This window comes from Triturus cristatus, chromosome 4_1, assembly GCF_964204655.1.
Source record: "Triturus cristatus chromosome 4_1, aTriCri1.1, whole genome shotgun sequence".
Classification (NCBI taxonomy): Eukaryota; Metazoa; Chordata; class Amphibia; order Caudata; family Salamandridae; genus Triturus; species Triturus cristatus.
Window position 1 is genome coordinate 980,642,541 of NC_140585.1, and position 18,172 is coordinate 980,660,712.

At 44.7% G+C, this 18,172-nt stretch overlaps 1 protein-coding gene across 2 annotated transcripts in view; it reads left to right on the forward strand.

Moving 5' to 3' along the window:
* Window positions 1-18,172, forward strand: part of NR1H4 (nuclear receptor subfamily 1 group H member 4) — a 338,233-nt gene that overhangs the window by 249,048 nt on the left and 71,013 nt on the right. The window lies entirely within an intron of this gene.

Below are 18,172 nucleotides of genomic sequence, written 5' to 3' on the forward strand. Positions count from 1 at the left end.
CACTACCTTTGGAAGGCAGAAGAATCTCCCTTGAAGTCAATGAGTTGCTCCCCTGCTTGGCAGGCACCAAAAACCTTAATCAACGGTTGCAAACTTTCCCGCTCCCGCCAGAGTTCGAAGTCCCTGCTGCCCCAGAAGTGGATTTCCTGACTTCTCGATGGCCATTGTGAGTCCCCAGCGAAGCTGTGGTGAGTGGACCCCACGAGTGACGAGAAACAGCAATACCCAGGGACTGTGCACTATTGTCGAGTGCAAACCCTAAACAATGCTCTACGAACTTGTGCATTGGACCATTTGTGGCCCAAGCCTCCAGCAGGTCTTGCACCAAAAATCAGCGGCCTACCCCCGTCCCAAGTGACCGTGGGCTCCTGTGAAGCATTTCCTGAGGAGGCATCTTCGCGATCATTTGCCCATTGGCTAGTGGGTCCCCCGAAGACTTTCTCATCAACTAAAAGGGTTCCCCTGGTTGAACCAGGCTTGCCCTCACTCACCTTGCTTGTTCCACATTTTCATTGGCCACACATGTCTGAGGACACCAAGGAGCTCCTGTGTCACTTGCCAAGCCAGTGGCAAGTCAGGTGGCACAACAAAGGCCCCCCTGATACCACTACCTGTGGTGGGGGTTCCCTTTGAAAGGGTAGGGATTGACATTGTTGGTCCCCTTGACCCTCCAACTGCATCTGGGCATAGATATATACTGGTGGTAGTGGATCATGACACCAGGTATCCAGAAGCTATTCCCCTAAGGACTACCACAGCTCCTGTGGTAGCAAGACCCCTCATTGGAGTTTTCTCCAGAGTGGGTTTCCCTAAGGAGGTCATATCTGACAGAGATACAAACTTTATGTCAGGATATCTAAAAGCAATGTGGAAGGAGTGTGGTGTCAACTACAAATTCACTACTCCCTATCACCCACAATGCAATGGGTTAGTTGAGAGATTCAACAAAACCCTAAAGGGAATGATCAAAGGCCTCCCAGAAAAGCTTAGGCGAAGATAGGACCTTTTACTTCCCTGCCTTCTGTTTGCATACAGGGAGGTTCCACAGAAGGGGGTTGGCTACAGCCCTTTTGAACTTCTGTTTGGGCACCCTGTTAGAGGACCCTTATGTCTGGAGAAAGAGGGATGGGAGTTACCTCTCAAACCTCCCAAACAGGATGTGATGGACTATGTACTTGGTCTCCGCTCCCGGATGGCAGAGTACATGAAGAAGGCAACTAAAAACCATGAGGCTAGCCAAGAATTACAAAAAGCTTGGCATAACCAAAAGGCTGTCCAAAGTGTGGGTGTTGGAGCCTGTGGCCCCAGCAGCTCTCCAGGACAAATGGAGTGGCCCCCATACAATTGTTGAGAAAAAGGGAGAAGTCACCTACTTGGTGGATCTTGGAACTCCCAGGAGCCCCCTTAGGGTGCTCCATGTCAACAGAATTAAGCCATATGTGGACAGGGCTGACATGGGCTTGCTCATGGCAACTGATGAGGACCAGGAGGAGGAGAGTGACCCTCTCCCTGACCTGCTCTCACAGAACCCTGATGATGGGTCAGTTGATGGTGTTGCTTTGGCAAGCAGCCTCACTGAGCATCAGCAAACTGAATGTAGACAAGTGCTACAACAGTTCAGACATATGTTTAGCCTGACGCCAAGTCAGACTTCCTGATGCACCCATGAGGTGGACACTGGAGACAGTCTGCCTGTAAAGAGTAACATCTACAGGTAACCTGACCATGTCAGGGATTGTATCAGGACTGAAGTCCAGAAAATGTTGGAACTAGGTATTATTGAGCCTTCAGATAGCCCTTGGGCTAGCCCAGTAGTCCTTGTGCCAAAACCTCATACCCAGGGTGGTAAGAAAGAAATGAGGTTTTGTGTTGACTACAGAGGCCTCAATGCAGTCACCAGGACTGATGCCTATCCAATTCCCAGGGCAGATGAACTTATAGACACTTTGGCCTCAGCCAAGTATCTTAGTACATTTGACCTAACAGCTGGCTATTGGCAAATCAAGTTAGCTGCTGATGCCAAGGCCAAAACAGCATTTTCAACCCCCGGTGGGCACTATCACTTTGTGGTAATGCCCTTTGGTTTGAAGAATGCACCTGCCACTTTTCAGAGGTTGGTGAATAAAGTTCTGACTGGTATGGAGACTTATTGCTCAGCTTATCTTGATGATATTGCTGTCTTTAGTTCCACCTGGCAGGATCACCTGGTCCACCTCAGAAATGTTTTGGAGGCCCTGCAAAAAGCAGGCCTCACTATCAAGGCCACTAAGTGCCAGATAGGGCAGAGTCAGGTTGTGTACCTGGGCCACCTTGTTGGTGGAGGCCAGGTTCAACCATTGCAGAGCAAAATCCAGACCATAATGGAATGGGTAGCTCCAACAACCTAGACACAGGTTAGAGCCTTTTTAGGCCTGACTGGGTACTATAGGAGGTTTGTTAAGGGATATGGATCTATAGTGACCCGCTTAAATGATCTGACCTCTAAGAAAATGCCAAAAAAGGTTCAGTGGACAGCTAGCTGTCAAAAGGCATTTGATGACCTCAAGCAGGCAATGTGCACTGCCCCATCTTACAGAGTCCAGATTACAACAAGAAGTTCATTGTTCAAACAGATGCTTCAGAGCTGGGTGTGGGAGCTGTACTGATTCAACTTAATGATGAAGGTCAAGACCAGCCAGTAGCTTTCATAAGCAGAAGGCTGACCCTAGAGAGAAACGTTGGTCTGTTTTCTCTAAACGACTTGGTGTGCATATTAGATGCACTAATGATTGGATACTGTGGTACCTTATGAGCCCCTAGTATATGGTACCTTAGGTACCTAGGGCATTGGTACTTCACAGGCATACCAGGGGCTGAAGCATGTATTATGCCACCCCTGGGAAGCAGACTCAATCTAACACCACAGGCCTGCTACTGCAGGATGTGTTAGTTAGTGTTAGCACTCCTCACTGAGGTATAGGTTCCTATATCTCACCATACACACATATAAACCTATCAGCCACCCCTATGGCAGGCCCTATCAATCCTGAGGGCAGGGTGCTTGGTTTACTATGTGAGGGGGTGCCTCTGCATGAGCAGGACCCCTCTGAAGCTACCAGAGTCTATTCTCTGTGGCTGTTTGTGGATGCGGTTAAACCATATACTCTTAAGTGCATTATAACCTCGCGGTAAATGCTAACTTTAGAATGACTGCATCAAAACATGTCGTGTTTGGTGTCAAACAACTTGGAATCATACCCCCACACCAGTAACTGGTGTGGGAGTATGATCCCACCCTTCTAGAGGGGATGACATGTACCCACTGTACTAAACGACAGAAATCTGAAAGAGCCCTGGCATCACAAAATGGATGCCACCAGCACAGACACTGGGCTGCCCTCCTGCTGCTGACTGAAACTCGCAGTGGAGGGAGCCCAACAAAAGGCATCCTGTCACAGGGAGGTGTCACCACCGTCCAGACAGGATTTAGTGTATTGGAACTGGGTGTGTGCACTCTTAGAGTGCTTTGAAGTCCTGCACTGGGGGAGCAGTAGGCTCCTCTGTGCATATGCCAGCTCAAACCGGTTCAGGGGCTACCTGCCCCTGCTCTGGCGTGAAACTGGACAAAGGGAAGTGGGTGTAACCACCCCCTCCCCTGACCCTCCTAGAGGAGTGGTCATAGAGTTAGTCCCTCCCCTATCTTCACTATAAGATAGCATGCATTGCCATTGCAAAGCAGATAACCCTGGACGACGCTCTACAAAGAAGAATCCTGGCCCTTCGACGTTCCACTACCTTTGGAAAACAGAAGAATCTCCCTTGGAGTCAACGAGTGACTCCCCTGCTTGGCAGGCACCGAAAACCTTAATCAATGGTTGCAAACTTTCCCGCTCCCGCCGGAGCTCAAAGTCCCTGCTGCCCCGGAAGGGGATTTCCTGACTTCTCCACGGCCATTGTGAGTCCCCAGCAAAGCTGTGGCGAGTGGACCCCAACAGTGATGAGGAACAGCAATACCCAGGGACCGTGCACTATTGTCGAGTGCAAACCTTAAACAATGTTCTACGAACTTGTGCATTGGACCATTTATGGCCCAAGCCTCCAGCAGGTCTTGCACCAAAAATCAGCAGCCTACCCCATTCCGAGTGACTGTGGGCTCCTGTGAAGCATTTCCTGAGGAGGCGTCTTTGCGATCACTTGCCCATTGGCTAGTGGGTCCACCAAAGACTTTCTCATCAACTAAAAGGACTCCTCTGGTTGCTCCAGGCCTGCCCTCACTCACCCTTGCTGGGTGAGTCATTCAGACCTTGCTGGTTTGCACCATCAACTTTCTTCAGTCTACACAAGACTTGCAGTTGCCAAGGCTTGTTGGCTCCAATCCGGTTGTCGACACCGTCATCAGCTGCAGACCTTGTGGGACACTCCGAATCCAGCTGCTGGTCATCGTCGATCCTTCCTGGACCTCGTGAGCGAAGAGTCAAAACACCATCGATGACCTGAAATCCCGCGACATCTGTGGTCATCCATCTTCCTGGCCACCGGTCACTGGCAAGTGACCTTGAACACTGTCTCTTTAATTTTCAGGTCTTCTGCATTTTGAATCCACCTTCGGATTCCACCGGACACTTCTTCAGTCGATGCAAGCAGCAAGTCTTCTTTGGTTTCCATAGACAACAGCGATGCGACCCGACACCAAAAGATACCTATGCACCGGGCTTCCCTGGGTGAGGTAACTCGTGCACTCCGGTGCCCTAGTGTGTGTTGGCCCTCGAAGTACTTACCTTGTAAGTGGCTTGCTTGTAGACTTCCACGAAGTACCCTAGAACTTTAAATATCAAACCGCGACTTGCTCCATTGTAATCAAAAGGGAACCCGCGGCTGTGTTCACACACTGCACGCGTCTCCCGTGGGCCTGTTACTTACCTGCTAACACTGCAGTAGTGAAGCCCCAGCGATTACCCAGGCCCTAGGCCTTGTCATTTTGCAAGTCGACATTGTTATACCATTTTTTTAGTGTATGGTCTGGTACGCCCCTAGGGCTCCAGCCATATTTGTGCTTAATTTATTGTGAAACATTGACATTTGAATGTGTACCTGGCTTCCAATCTCATAAAGAGATTAGTAGAGTGTGTCTAGTAATAAATACATATATATTTGATATATATACCTGTGTGGTGCCCTTTCATTTGGTAATTCAAGAGATTATAAGGTAAAACAAGCTGCTTTACATTCCTCTGAGACTTAGCCTGAAGGCTGCTCTCCACAGCTACCACTAGGATAGCTTTCTTTAAAAGGTTGTCTTAAACCTATCTAGCATAAGAGTCGAATTGGACTGGTGCAAGGTGGCCACTATAACAAGTGACCAACATATGCCAGGCCAACTTCTCACATCTGTCCATATTTATTCACCTTACTGATGAGAACTCCCATGAGGGTGGGTAGTTCCCCCCACTTTTCGGCTGGAGGGGACATGTGTTATACCTAGCATTTCTTGGCATGATTACCCTAGACTTTTTGCCTCTGCCTCCTCTATTTTTTAAGCTGTGATGGATTTCGTTTTGCTGGCTTAGATGCTTTGGGCACTTTGCCACTGCTAATCAGTGTCAAAGTGCAAGTGCTCCCTGTGTAAACAGTAATGGTAATTGGTTGTCCATGATTGGTATGTTTGCCTTACTTGTAAAGTCTCTAGTAAAGTGCACTATGTGCGCCAGGGCTGGTAATGCAAATGCTACTAGTGGGCTTGCAGCACTAATTGAGCCACCCACACAAGTAGCCTTAAAGAGAGAACTCAGGCCTGCCACTGCAGTGCCTGCACGCAGTTTGTTAAACTGCCATGTTGTCCTGACAAGTGCACCCACTGGCCAGGCCTTACCCTTTCCTTTCATTGCACATCAGACACCCCTATGGTAGGTCCAAGGTACCCCGTGGGCAGGGTGCAGTGTATGTGAAAGGTAGGACATGTACTGAGGTGTGTGCCATGTCCTGACAGTGAAATACTCTGCATTTCGTTTTTCACTGTTGAAAAGCCACCTTGCCCATAGGACAGAATGGAGAGGCTGTGTAATATGTTTCCAGCCTATCTTCCCAAAGGCTTAAGATGGAGGGGTGAAATTTAGTGTGCCTGAACTCACAATCAATAACACATCTTTTTGCATTTTGTGTTTAGAAACCACTCTTTTAGAAGTGGTTGGTTATTGTGCTCTAACATTTCTGTGTGTCTCTGCCTGGTTGTGGATTGACTGTCTGGATCTGAAAGTGATAGGATCTGGGGAATGTCTTGACCCGGGGGGGAGGTGAGATAGCAACAGGCTGACCTGCATCTGGAGTGTAGGGGGGAGGAGTATCCTCTGGAGGTGAAGAGGCCTGGGCTGCTGCCATAAAACAATGGCTCCATCCCCTGCTGAGTGATTAAGGACCTAGACCTCCATTATCAAAGGAATGAGGTATCACTGGCAGGGAGACACCCAGAACTGGTTTGGACAGGGGTCAGTGCCCCCCTGAACACAAAGACTTCAAAGACTTTGAGGGGTATAACTATGAGAGCTCAAACCCCCGAACGGTGGATTGATCAAGACTTGAAAGGATTGAAACTACTTCGTGGTCAAGAGGATCATCTGCCAAGGAAGAAACAACTGAAGAGACTGAAGGCAAGGACTGACCCTTGCTGTATGTTCTGGGGCTGGCCTGCAGTTTGCTGATTTAACCAAGGAGAGGCTATAGGGACTTTGCTGCGTTCTGTATCCTCCTGCTTGAAAGTACTTTGCTGTGTGCTCTGTCCTAAAGTAACTTGTCCTCAAGGGCCCAAGGAGAGCTGGCTCCCTGTTGTGAAAACTCAGGAACACAAAAGTTTCCAGGAGTGTCTCAGCGACGCTGTGTGCATGTGCTTTTTGCAGCCTGAGACCGTCGTAAGAATTGCCCTGTGATCGTGGGCACCTGGAGTCCAAGCGAGTTTCAGCGACGCTGTGTGTGTGTGTGCTTTGTGCAGCCTGAGCCCTTCGTGAGGATTGTCCTGTGATCTTGTGCACCTGGAGTGCAAGTGAGTCTCAGCGACACTGTATGCTTGTGCTTTGTGCAGCCTGAGACCTTCATGGGGATCGCCCTGTTATTGTGCGCACCTGGAGTCCAAGTGAGTCTCAGCGACTCTGTGTGCGTGTGCTTTGTGCAGCCTGAGACCTTTGCGAAGATTGCCCTGTTATCGTGCACATCTGGAGTCCAAGTGACTCTCAGCGACGCTGTGTGTGTGCTTTGTGCAGCCTGAGACCTTCATGAGGTTTGCCCTGTGATCGTGCACCCGGAACTCAAGTGAGTCTCAGCGACACTGTGTGCGTGTGCTTCTTGCAGCCTGAGACCTCCGTGACCTCTGTGAGGATTGCCCTGTGATTGTGCACACATGAGGCTTAAAGGGAGTCTCAGCGACGCTGTGTGCGTGTGACCTGTGCAGCCTGAGATCTTCGTTATCGCCACTGCCCGGAATCCACAAGGTCGCATTGGAGGCCCAAGTCGCGAGAACAGGAGAGGAGAGCGAGGTCGCATTCCCCAGGTAACGTGTGTCGCCGCCTGGGACGGGGTGTGGGCTCGGAGAGAGAGACGCTCTTGGCCTCTCCCATTCTTGCAGCGCGAGCCTCTGCTTCAGCTCGTATCGCAACCAGTACTTACCTAGGAGGGGCAGTACCGGTCTCGGAGTGCGGAGCTGCACTTTGTTTTACACCATACCCGTGTTGGGGCATATGTTGGTGGAAGCTGACGACAAATCAGTACGAGTGCTGGAGTGTATTACGCATTGCATTATTTCTGCATTACGAACTACCTGATTGTTGCATTACGCATTGCAGTATTTCTGTATTACGAACTGCCTGATTAGTCTATTACGCATTGCATTATTTCTGCATTACGAACTACCTGATTGTTGCATAACACATTGCATTATTTCTGCAGGACGAACTACCTGATTGTTGCATCACAAATTGCATTATTTCTGCATTACGAACTGCCTGATTGTTGGATTACGCATTGCATTATTTCTGCATAACGAACTGCCTGATTGTTGCATTACGCATTGCATTATTTCTGCATAACGAACTGCCTGATTGCTGCGCTACGCATTGCATTATTTTGGCATTACGAACTGCTTGATTGTTGCACAATGAACTGCATTATTTTTACATTGCGCAGTGCCTGTTTCTTGCATTATGAACTGCATAGCATTGCATTAGGACTGCATTGGATCATCTAGAATTGCTCATTAATATCACCAGAACCTACAAGGGCTGGCTGGCCTAATAACCGGCCAGGAGGAATATTACAAATACGCATATGTTGGATTTATATTGTGTGGTCTCATCGTATATCTTTTTATATAAACATATACTTGTTTTTATGAAACTCATGTAGAGTCCATTTGTGGTGTCATCATTGGTTTACTGAGAGCGTGGTTGCAAATACTTTACACACTTGCTTTGAAGATAAGCCTGGCTGCTCGTGCCAAGCTACCGAGGGGGTGAGGAGGGGCTATCTGAGAAGGTGTCCTTCTTTTCCCCGATGTGGAAGCTGGGGACCCTATTTGGCCTAAGGAACCTACCACAGCCAACTAGAGACCCCCAGGTCTAACAGTGTCCCTCTCCCTGTATCTTGTCACCTGTTCTTTTTAGTATACTTAGGTCTCCCTGTGTCTTCCTGTTTCTGTCTACAGTGTGGGGTAACTCTGGCTCTTTCACTCGGAATTTTGGCCCTCCTTGCAGAAGGAATCTCAAAAGAGCCACTGCTAGTCCAAGAGATTGAACTACAGTGGCACGTGTCCTCTGCACACAGCCCTGGCGGTCTGTTTGTGCGCTGCCTGGGGATTTATCAGCACTATCATAAAGCACAGCTAGGCTATGGGGCAGTGACAGTCGATTGTACGAACTAGGCCAATGCAGGCAGGGCCGTATAAGGCAGCAGAGAATTATCTTGATATCACTTGCTTAAAACAACAGAAGAAATTATGTTTGTGGCCATTAGAACATATTTTGTTTTCTTTGACTAATAGTTTATAAACATGGTTTCATGTGCATATCCTCTCAAGGCCTTGTTGGGCCCAGTGCCCGGCATTAGGGCTGTGCACTTAACCATTGCTTAATTTGAGCCGCTGGTTTCCACTGCTCGTCACCGGCAGTTAATTGTTAACACTGACACTTATTACAGTCTGCCACATGGCGGTGCTGCCGTCTAATTTTGATGTGAGCACAAAAACAGTTCAATATACATTAAAAATGACTAATACCTGCTGCTCAAGCCATTTCGTAAAGTTTGGGTTGCTTGGAATACTCTGCACTGTTACACTGGTATAGAGTGTGATGGTCAGTAGATGTGTTAATACTGTCATTGACAGTGCTGGCAGGTGCAATGGGTGATGAAAGCAGCAGTGGCCTCCTGACAAGGGCCATGGAACTTTTTTTGTGTTTTTTTACAAAGCACTGCACTGAACCTGCTGTTCCCAAGGCCGGACTGGCCATAGCGGGCATCGGGCATTTTCCCGGTAGGCCGCTAGGGTGAGGGCCGGTTTTGGACCCCTGGGGGCCATTTTTGTTACCGGGGGTCGGCAATATCAGCCCCCGGTAACAAAATCGCCCGAAATCGGCCCTCGCAAACTGCTCGGCTGCACTCCCCCCTCACCCCAGGGGGGGCAGCTGAGCAGTTTGCCAGGACCGGTTTCTGTTCCCAGTCTGGCCATGGCTGTTCCTTGCATGTTTACTATAACATGTTTTTTTGCACTTTCAGCATTTGCTCTGAGCCTTCTAAGTGTATTTTAAGCTTTTTTCCCCAGACTGATAAGGAGTTTATTTACCAGTTAAACAACTAATCTCCTGATGGTGCCCTTCTGAGCAAATTAAATGCAGAGATGTAGAATAGCAAATAAGTGAAAAGGAGAGGGAAAATGGAGGGTGAGAGGATGGATTGTAGGGGGAAGGAATGAGGTGCCATTAAAAGGCCAAAAGGTAAAAGGGAAGAGGCAAAGTTTAGTTTAGGTACACAACGGAGAGTGGGAGAAAGGAAAGGAAGACTAAGGTGAAGGAAATGTGAAGTTTGCAGCAGATGGAAAGTGGAATAGAGGTGAAGGCTGGTAAACGCTAAAATTAGTGGGTATAACTGGAAATGAAATTCACTAACCTAGAGTTGAAATCTCCTCCTACTCTCCTACATTTTCTTTAGTGAAATCTCTTTACGTGTAAGTTTACTGCTTGGCAGTAAATCTAGGAGGGACTAAGAAAGGTATGGGAAAATGGGGAACATCTAATACTAAATGGGAGAGGTTTAGGAAGAGGTCAGAAGGGGCTTAGGCAGGGTTAAGGAGGAGTTATGGGAGCTGTATGCTTATACAAACACCCACCCACAAAAGAGTAAGACCGTTGCTGTTCACAAACTAAACTTCTAAAGTTACTACTGGCCTAAAGGTTACAAAACAGTATTAAATGTACTCCAATGAAGCCTAACACTCCATGTGAAATAATAAAATTATGTCAACTTTTTTGTGTATATCTATATATATATATATATATATATTATCTACTGGCGGTCTCCAGTAGATAGTTATAGTTAGGACCGTTTTTCCATAGGAAATCTGAAAATTCTATTTTGAATAACTTTGGCGCCGGTTGGCGAATCCTCGCGAAATTTTCAAAACTAATGGGGCGCTCCGCTCAGCTCCTACCCTGAAAGTCTCGGGGTGATTCGTCAAGCGGGGGCCGAGAAAAAAGGGGGGTCCCAAAACGCGTTTTCCCCATGCATTTTTCCATAGGACCTTTAGTCGAAGGTACATCCGGAACGGCTGAACAGAATTACTTGAAATTTGGCAGAGAGGTAGTCCTCAGGTCAGGGAAGTGCCTTTTGCAGGTCTGGTGTCAATCTGTTCAGTAGTTCCTGAGAAAATAGCATTTAAAAGCATATACATATCTATAGCCGCGCACCGTGCGCGCACCGTGCGCGCACCGTGCGAGCACCCTAACGCGCGCGAGCGTAATTCTGATTGGTCGGTCGAAATCAGGAAGTGTCGGCCGCCATTTTGTTTGTTTTCAGTGCGAGAGTGAAAAAGGAAGGTGGTGAACGTGAAAAGGGGGCAGGGTAGAGAGTTCCTGACCCCCTAGCCTTTGTCAGGGGGTCCCTGAAGGACCCCGAAGGCAGAACATTTTTAATTTTTTTTTTAAATCGCGGGGGTGCGCGCAACGTGCGCGCAAGGTGAAAAACCAAAAAAAATAAAAATAATGTTTTAATACGTAGTTTATTGTAAAATAAATATATAAAAAAAAAATAATACATACATAACTTAGCATTTAAAAAAACGTACAAATTCACAGAAAAAACCATAGGTTTCACACACGTTATAGTTAGGAATTAGCATTTAAAAAACCTTGCAAATTCACTTAAAAAACCATAGGTTTCACACATGTTATAGTTAGGTGGATATTTCACTCGTAAAAAACCAATGAAATTCCCCCGTTATAGTTAGTTCAGATAACTATAACTAGCGCGACCGCCACTCTATCACAAGGATGATGTCATCAGTGATGTCATGAGTGATGCCACTGACCATGTCATGAGTGATGTAATATGTGACGTCATGCGCAGGATTGCGGGCGCGCGAGTTATAGTTATCTGAACTAACTATAACGGGGGAATTTCGTTGGTTTTTTACGAGTGAAATATCCACCAAACTATAACATGTGTGAAACCTATGGTTTTTTAAGTGAATATATATATATATATATATATAGCTCAGAACTAAGTTCGGATACAGAAGCTCAAAACATCCCTTTAGGAGCACGTCCCCTAACCTTCTTGCACGAGTTTCAAATTCTGAAACAGAGGAAGGACCAGGAAGAAAGACCACAAACCAAGAGAGGAAGGGGAAGAGGAAGAGGCGCAAAAAGAGGGAGAGGAGCAGGAACAAGAAAAGACTACGAGTAAAGAACAGACGTGGAGGTAGAAATAAATCAATATTTTTACCCTCAATCGTAGATGAGCAGACCAATAAATCAGTAATTAATCTGTCTTCAAGAAATATCAAAGCGGAAGAAGTGGCGTTATTACAATTAGGGCTGTCTTTCTGCCCCACAACGGACATAAATTTTGTCAATACACGGATTGACCTGTTCCTATACATCCGTAAGCTAAAGCTAATGAAAATCTACAAAACAAATACCAAATCGAAAACACTGAAAATGGGCTGTACTTTAGGTGAAGAAGATTTCAATCTTAATGTTGAAGATGCTAATCTTATTCTGAATATACATCAAATGGAAGAAGATGTTACGGACCTATCAGTAAAAGAAAAAAGCAAGATACTTATTAATGCAGGTTGTAGGCCAGATGCCACGTACTGTACAGACCTAAGACCAAAGTCTAAATTCAATCCCAATGTCCCACACGATAACATTGAAACTTTTAACCAAACTATGATTTGGGAAATCAACAAACTGAAGGAACAAGGGAAAAAGAGAAAAGGTGACAATTTAACAATAACTCAAAGGAAGGCCCTAAGAGCTCTCTCAAATGACACCAGTATAATAATCAAACCCTCGGATAAGGGTGGCAACGTAGTCGTAATGGACATCGCCCAGTATAACCAGGAAGCGTTTAGACAATTAAACGATACCTCATGCTATGAGGAGATAAACTGGGGGATTTATAAGGCATCAATTACGGATTACCATCGACTATTAGAGGGCTGGCGGAGGGATGGGCTCCTATCTACGGATGAGTTGGCATTTTTAAAAACTGAAAACCCACGTATTCCCTGCTTTTATCTATTACCTAAGGTCCACAAGCATCCTACTAGACCACCGGGAAGACCGATCGTTTTATTAAATGGAGGACTATTAGCGAACACCGCAATTTACCTAGATCTCTTTCTTGCACCGCATGTCATCAAATTACGATCATACTGCAGGGACAGTACGGATTTTCTACGCAGAATACATGACATTACATGGGAAAGTAACTATCATATGATAGCACTTGATGTGTGTTCCCTCTACACATCTATAGATCAACAGAAGGGTGTGGAGGCTTGCATGTATTTTTTGAAACAAAGACACATATCACTATGGGAACACACCCAAATGTTGGAAAAAATGATGCTTTTCTGTTTGGAGAAAAATATGTTTATTTTTGGTAAAACATTGTTTCGCCAAAAGTCGGGTACAGCGATGGGAACATCTTTCGCGCCCAGCCTAGCGAATCTTTTCCTAGGGTGGTGGGAGGAATGTATTGTATGGGTAGACGAGAATGAGCAGTATGTACAACACATCCCAATCTGGATCAGGTATATTGATGACCTGTTCCTGATTTGGGATGGTCCCCTAGATTTGGCTAAGGATTTCATAAATAAATTGGGGGACAATAATCTCAATTTGTCCTTTACACATTCCATCAGTACCTCACACTGTGAATTTCTGGATGTAGCCATCAACATAGAAAACAATCGAATAGTAACTACTCTTTTCTGTAAAGAAACCTCAGGGAACACCCTACTTCATGCAAACAGCAACCACCCCACACCACTCCGTAACAGCATTCCCTTTGGAGAGTTCCTTCGGGCTCGAAGGAATTGTAACACCGAAAGTGGTTTTGCTAAAGAAAAACACACTATGGAAGTGAGATTCGAACAAAGAGGCTATCTGCCCAAAGTGATCTCAACAGCTGTTAAAAAAGTTGAGAATATTTCACGCAATGAGGCACTGTTCTCTTCACGAAAGAAAGGGGAGAAAGAGAAAGGGACAGTTATACCCAGGCTGATTACCACTTACAATAGCAGGTCGAACACTCTAAGATATCTCATGAAGAAACACTGGGGATTACTTGAATCTGACCCCATTATTGGTACTGAGATAGGTCCTGCTCCATTAATAACATATAAAAAATCCAAGTCACTTAAAGACCAACTTGTGCACAGCTATCAGAACACTCCAGAGAACATCACATGGCTAGGAACTGCCAGGGGTTTCAAGAAATGCGGCTCGTGCAAAGCATGTGAGCACAGCAAAAATTGTGACAGTTACATCGCAGGAAAAAAGAGAAAAATGATCAATAAATTTATAACCTGCACCAGTGACTATACCATCTATGTCCTGGAATGCCCCTGCGGTTTGAACTATGTGGGCAGCACGAAACTACAGCTTAAGACCCGCATTCTACAACACATGAGAGCTGTGACCAATATTGACCTCAATTACCCCGTAGCGAGGCATTATCAAGAGAAACATCAGAGTAATGCCAAATGGGTCAAATTCTATGGCATTGACAGGATCTTACCCTCCAAAGAGGGGGAGATCGCGAGAAACTTCTAAGAATTACTGAGTCAAAGTACATCATTGAACTCAACACTAAGATCCCCAATGGGATGAATTATGGTGAAGAACTGGCCACCCATATAGGGATTTAGACTTTTCCTCTAATGTGTTCTCCTCATATTCATATGACATTTTTACACCTTTTCTTTTAATACCGGAGTCAAGGGCACAGTATAATAATGACCAGTGATGGTATTAGGTTGATATATTATTGTCTATCTCTAGCTAGGTTTAGCAGAATGATATGTTGCCCCAACCCTCCGGTGACATTTAGTTTTATCGCACTTTATTTCACTTTCTATTTTCACTGGGTGTATGTATTGAAATAGATCTTATTTCTCACGATTCTTACCATGAACAGCTGATGGCCCCAGCCCCGTAATATCCCCTCTTTCTCCTTTTTTGTAAGCGGTAGAAGAATTTATCGCTGTAATAAATTATCCATTTATTTAAGTGGTTATTCAAATATATCCTTTTCTATTATGAAATAATGCCGACATGATGTTGAGGCAATGGTCAATTATATGAAACTGTCACTTGAATAGAGTTGGGGTACATTACCCGTAACTTAATTTAGCACAATGGTACTATGTGGGTACATTACCCAAGCACCCTAGGACTTCCCGTTTTTTGTTTGGTTAATTATAAGGATAACAATTAATAAGTTGTGTCACATCCAGGAGATATTGCACCTTAATATGGATAACTTGTACTGTGACTTGTATTATTCCTGTCCTTTTCTATTGTAATTATTGTATATTCAGATGATTCGTAATAATATTGGTTGACCATTAGCAATGTTTATGATGTGACCTAATCTAAATGTTTATGATTTAATAGGAAAGTCTATGTAGTGAATTATTATATGTCACAATGTAAGTACGTTATTCTATGTACTCAGGGTACCTTTACCAGATTCATACATGAATTTGTGCTATTAGTGAGACATCGCATTAGTATGTCAATAGACAGTAATATAATTTTCCGTCTTCTAGAAAATTTCTGGTGGACTTGTAAATAATTGTATGAATATCATTATAATCATTAGTATGCTTTGAACATTATCATGGATTGTTTCAAATTACGAAAACGTACACAAATGAAATGTTTGACAGCGATAGTATTTCTTCACTGTCTATCAACCTTGACCTGTATTTCTAGGGGAATTGGGGCACGGGTCACTAACTTGACAAAGGCTTCGCCGAAACGCGTAGTTCTGTTCGTTTGAAACAATAATAAACTTATTGTTTTGTCCTGGGTGTGCCGCTGGATTATTTGCTGAGATTTCTCGGATTATATCCACACAAAGACATAAAAAACGGAGTTGCGACTGAGGCTGGCACCGGCGTCGATAGGAAGGAGAGCGGAGGTTCGCAACAATCTTTTTGAAAACGATATATATATATATATATATATATATCAATCATAACATTATCATAATATTACTAGTAAGTAAAGAAGAAAAATAGTAAAATACTATACCTGTATTGAAAAATATATCAATACCAGAATATGTTACTATACTATATTTTTAACATCAATATTATTTAAAACAAAAGATTATATACTTTCCTTTGTTATTATAACCCACAATAATTTTGTTGTCACAGTATTTTGACTCGGATTCTATGGTCAAACAATATTTGGGAGCGATATTCAGGTACCATACCATTGTGATGGGTTTGGAGAAGTACAGACATAATGGGCTGGGGGGAGGGTGGACCTGTTAGAAAGGGTGGGGATGGGTGAGAAAGAGATATGATGCAAGCAGGAGAGAATAGAATGAGGGTTGCAGTGCATTGGAAGGTGTCATGAGTGTGAATTATGTGCATACAAATAGCTGTTGTGCAGGATGGATGTACTCTATCTATCTATCTATCTATCTATCTATCTATCTATCTATCTATCTATCTATCTATCTATCTATCTATCTATCTATCTATCTATCTATCTATCTATCTATCTATCTATCTATCTATCTATCTATCTATCTATCTATCTATCTATCTATCTATCTATCTATCTATCTATCTATTAGTAGATGTAGCGGCTAGTCCTGGGAGTGTCTCGGTGCTAGAAGATCAAAGTAAGGGAAACAAGGCCAATGTGATACTTTGCTTAAAAGAAATAGGTTTTTAGAGCTTTACAGAAAGGCGGTTCATTAGCGATAGAGCAAAGTGAGACGGGAAACTGGTTCCATTCTCCTCCAGCCACAGCCAAAAAGGATCAGCCTTCACCTCAGAATGGTGACTAGCAAGGCAGCGTCTGGAGGGCATTTAATGCTTAGTTCTTTTGAGCAGATTTTGGGACCCCACCCACTGTTACAATATCCGATGTAGAATGGTGAGGTTTTAAAAAGTATCCTCTTTTTAACTGGTAGCCAGTGAGCTCCTGAAGACAATGAGAAAAATACGTCCTCTGCAGGATGTCTAAAATCAAACAGGCAGCCACATTTCGGACCATTTGAAGTTTCTTGGGCAACTTGCGCAGGTGACCAAGGGGAAACATCCTGAACCACGAAGGCTTTTCTACGCGTTACGTTTACAACGGTACACTTACCACGTAAACGTCTTTACCACGCGTATGCCTTCCACGACCGTCTTAACCACGCAAGCTGCACTGGAACCTGTTCATCTTCGTCCGGTTCAGTCCGTTTTCGATGTCGGCGAAGACGTGTGTTCAAAGGTAAAAATGGAAAAAGGGGGCTTAGGGGGTCTCCTCCCAAAAATTTAAAAAAATGCATGAGGAAAATAAAGGGGGCTTTGGGGGTCTCCCCCCCCCCAAAAAAAGAACATATAAAAATGAAGGGAAGTGGTGACAATCAGCGTCGTTTTAGAGGAAACGGAATGTCGCTTCCTCTTTATGACGTAGGACATAAGCAAAGAAGATATAGGAGAAGATGTAAAGAGGTAAGGAGAATAAAAAGTATTAAAAATATATATATAAATATAAATTGAGGGTAACGGGCAGGGGTGATAATAATGATTGGGTGGTCACGTAAGAGTATTCCATTACCATGCAAGTATGCGTGGTAAAGGAATATTTGTGGTAAAGGTTGTGCGTGGAAATAGCATTCTGTTGTAACGCATGCGTGGTAAAGGCATGCGTTGCAACGGAATGCGTTGTAACGACATACAACTGTGACCAAGATAAAGGCTGTTAGCATAGTCTAATTTCAAGGTTATCAAGGCGTGAACCACTGTCTTACATGTCGTCAGAGTCAGGAGATTCAGTTATCTTTGGAGAAATCTCAGAAGAGAGGAAACAAGTAGCAGTAATTTGAGATGAAAACGACAACTTGTCATCTACTTTTACAACGAAATTCCTGACTAATGATGCGGATCATAGTGGGTGGGTCCTTCAGACAATAGCTAAGCAGTCAATCCTTTTCCATATGACGAAACAGGAGGATCTCTGTTTTATCGCATTACATAACAAATGACTCTCTCTCAGCCAATGCAGAGCGGCAGAGAGGCAAGCTTTTAATGCCTAAGCTGTGATAGAGGAAGAGGGGTCGACTGTCAGAAGAAGCGGCGTCATCAGCATTAAGATAAGTCTTAAGGTTAAAAGATTCTGTTAATTTGGCCAGTGAAGCCATATAGATGTAGAACAAGGAGGTCTGAGGCACCCCAAAGCCAAGCTTTCTTGCTGATGAAAAACACGTCATGTTTCTTGTTTCATGTTTCTTGTTCTTGTTTGAGTTAACTCCAGGCAATCCCCACCAAGGCTGGCCTCAGAGAAGCGTTGCAGTAGAAAGGGGTGAGATGCCGTATCAAACACCGCTGATAAGCCAAGTAGAAATAAAGCTCCACTTTCCCCTTTGTCCAACGTGATTTTATTAGTCTCCATACTTCCAAAATAACTATTTTCGT